Genomic DNA, 3,831 nt, shown 5'->3' on the forward strand with positions numbered 1-3,831 from the left:
TGTGACTTACCTGTCAAAAAAATGAAAAAAATCAGAGCAGTAAAAGAACAAGCACAACATGAACATTACAAATCAGCAATCACTGACCACTGCAAAAGGGAAAACCACATCATGGACCGGGAGAAGGGCAGGGTCATCCGCACAGAAGAGAACAAACAACAGCGCTGGATCAGAGAGGCCATTGAGATCTGCAAGCGAGGCATAAAAACCATGAACAGAGACAAGGGAGCCTTCATCCTCTCTACCACCTGGACCAGCATCTTGGCGGAGTGAACGGACAGCGGGGGGCGTGACTTGCCTTCATTCTTGTGACAGGTAAGTCACGCCCTCATGGAACATAAGCTGATAAAGGCGGGTCACAAGACACCATCATGTGACACTCTGAAGAAGGCGAAAGACTTTCGTATTGTGACATGCTCAAGGCCTAAACACTCATCCGAGCAAATATAAGGTAGATTTTGTTAACATGCCCGGAGAAAAACATCAACGAAAATAATTTATATTTGTTTTAACCAGTTGGTGGCGCTACCACTGCGATCAAAAATAAGTTGGCAGCCGTCTTCAGGGCCTGAATATCCTCAAATGTGAAAAATTTCGAGAAGATGGATCATCTGAATCATTTTGCAGGAACTTTTGTTGCCACGGAGAATAATCAGACTCTGCGGCACCGTAATAGCCACGCCCTTCGAAGGAAAGTCACAAAAATAGGGATAGAGTAAGATCAATGTCTTGAGTCTTTTCTAGCCAATTTTCAATCAGATTCGTTACAAGGGCACCGTGCAGTACGTCAAAATGTAAAAAATGATATTGATTGGCGCAAGGTGTATAACTGAATATAAACATATAGATGTCTTCAGGTACAGACTCTTTATGTACATGTGAAGTTTTGGATTTTTAGCAGCATGTGCAGGAGAGTTATTAAGCATTTTGTCCATTGCGGCGAAGGAAATCTTAAGTGAAAACTTTGATGCCCCGCCCCCGTCATATAGTATTTCGGAAACAAAAAATTTTAGCCCCAGTGTTTGTCCCAGGTCTTCAGATGCTACAGACAGAATTTTAAGGCAATCAGATGAAGCCTTTAGGATCAGGGTGCAAAAGAATGACCCCTGTAAACATGCAAAAAAGGGCAAAAGTCGGACTTTCAAAAATTCATAACTCACTTCCTGTTCATATTAGACGTTAAAATATCAAATTTTTCGCCATGCCCGATGAGACTGCCAGGTTTGGTGAGTTTTTGTGCATGTTTCGGGGGTCAAAAATGCGATCGAACAATCGGAAAAATAATAATAATAATTTCTACAAAAACAATAGGGACTTCGCAGCGGTCGCTGCTCAGGCCCTAATAATAATAATAATAATAATAATAAAAGTAATAATATTTTCTACAAAAACAATAGGGACCTCGCCGCGGTCGCTGCTCGGGCCCCAATAATAATTTCTACACAAAGTCCATTGTGGTGACCCGCCCCCTTTTAAGTAAATTCAAAATGGCCGACTTCCTGTAAAACCTAGCTCATTGCTCCAAGAGACTTTTTTGTAGGTCTTGGTCTTATACATACAGTGAACCCTCGCTACTTCGCGGTTCACCTTTCGCAGGTTCAGTGCTTCGCGGGTCTAAAAAATATTCGGGGGCATTGTAGTTTCGCCGAGCGGCACGACGGGGCGCTGGAGCGGTTAGACGGCCGGCGTGCGCCGAAGAAGAGCGTGGGCGAAGAGGAGAGTGGACGAAGAAGAGCACGTTCCCCCGGACACGATCGGTGGCGACGTTTCGCGCGGTTCGGACCGTACCAGAGCTCCGGCCAGCGTGCGTGGCAGTTAAGCCGTAGAGGAGCACCTTCCCCGGGCACGGGCGGTGCCAAGCGGCCCCTAAGTTTAACCGAATGGAAGCTCCGGAGGAGGAGGGCATGCTCGCGTCACAGTAAGCCGAAGAGGAGCACCTTCCCCGGGCACGGGCGGTTCCAAGCGGCCCCTAAGTTTAACCGAATGGAAGCTCCGGAGGAGGAGGGCATGCTCGCGTCACAGTAAGCCGAAGAGGAGCACCTTCCCCGGGCACGGGCGGTGCCAAGCGGCCCCTAAGTTTAACCGAATGGAAGCTCCGGACGGAGGAGGACGGGCGTGTGTCACAGTTAAGCCAAATTGGAGCACCTCTTCTGCCCGGGCACGAGCGGAGCGCGAGGCTGTCAGTTATGAATGAATAAATGAATAAATAAATAAAGAATGCCACCTTTCATTTCACAGGGCACACCGGACGGCGTACCAGCAGGTAAAAGTCGGAGTAATTAAATAAATACAAAAAGAATGGCTGGGGAATAAAAAAATAATACGTTTTAATAATAATTTGGTTTTTTTGTTATAACATGAATTTCACTCTCTCTCTCCCCGTATATATATATATATATATATATATATATATATATATATATATATATATATATTTATTATATATATTGTATATTTTTTTTAAGCATTTTTGAAGGTGCGCCGCTACTTCGCGGATTTTCAGTTTTCGCGGGTGGTCTCGGTCCCCATTAACCGCGATAACCGAGGGTTCACTGTACTCCATAAAATTTACAAAAAGCGAGGTGAAACACTCAACCAGAGCTGCTTTTTTTTAACATTTCTCGAGGGCCATGGCGAGCCATTTCAAAAAAGCTGCACAACTAACGTATAAAATATTGATAAATTTGCTCGGCCTGATGTGTGTGTAAAGTTTTACGAGTTGTCGTTCATATTTAGAACCTCATAATCAGCTTTGTTTTATTGCCGAACAGTGCAATGCCACTCCCACAACTTTTCACGAAAAATCACGAATTTCGTATTGTGACATCCTCATGGCCGAAACAGTCATCCGAGCATATATGAGGGCGACCTTGTTGAGTTGCACGGAGAAAAACATCCAAGAAAATAACTTGTATTAGCTTTTACCAGTTGGTGGCGCTACTACTACGATATAAAATAAGTTGGTAGATGTCTTCAGGGCTGAAGTATCCTCAAATGTGTACAACTTCGAGAAGATAGGATGATCTGAGTCATGTTGCCGGAGCTTTTGTTGCCACAGAGTACAATCGGACTTTTCAGCACCTTAATAGCCACGCCTTTTGCCAAAACGTCACAAAATTCGGCAGAGAGTAAGATCATTGTCTTGAGTCTTTTCTGACTAATTTTCAGTCGGATTCGTCAAAAGGGCACCGTGCAGTACGTGAAAATTAAAATAAAAACAAATTTTTGATTCCACTTGGCGGCACTGTGTGTATAACAAAATAATAACATTAAGATGTCTTCAGGTCGGGACGTTTTATTTACAGGTGAAGGTTTGGATTTTTAGGAGCATGTGCAGGGGAGTTATTAAGCATTCATTTATTTGTATTAGGTTCATTTTGTCTTCTTATTATTGATATTTGACTGATTCATTAAAAGCAGACAATTATGTTTTAGGTTAATTTTTTACCTGACATGTTTCGGCGAGTCTTTCGCCTTCTTCAGAGTGTCGCATGATGGTGTCTTGAGACCCGTCTTTATCAGCTGATGTTCCATGAGGGTGTGACTTACCTGTCAAAAAAATGAAAAATCAGAGCAGTAAAAGAACAAGCACAACATGAACATTACAAATCAGCAATCACTGACCACTGCAAAAGGGAAAACCACATCATGGACCGGGAGAAGGGCAGGGTCATCCGCACCGAAGAGAACAAACAACAGCGCTGGATCAGAGAGGCCATTGAGATCTGCAAGCGAGGCATAAAAACCATGAACAGAGACAAGGGAGCCTTCATCCTCTCTACCACCTGGAGCAGCATTTTGGCGGAGTGAACGGACAGCGGGGGGCGTGAC

This window comes from Idiotropiscis lumnitzeri, unplaced genomic scaffold (assembly GCF_059441095.1).
Source record: "Idiotropiscis lumnitzeri isolate Australia: NSW breed Sydney's pygmy pipehorse unplaced genomic scaffold, RoL_Ilum_1.0 HiC_scaffold_227, whole genome shotgun sequence".
Taxonomy (NCBI): domain Eukaryota; kingdom Metazoa; phylum Chordata; class Actinopteri; order Syngnathiformes; family Syngnathidae; genus Idiotropiscis; species Idiotropiscis lumnitzeri.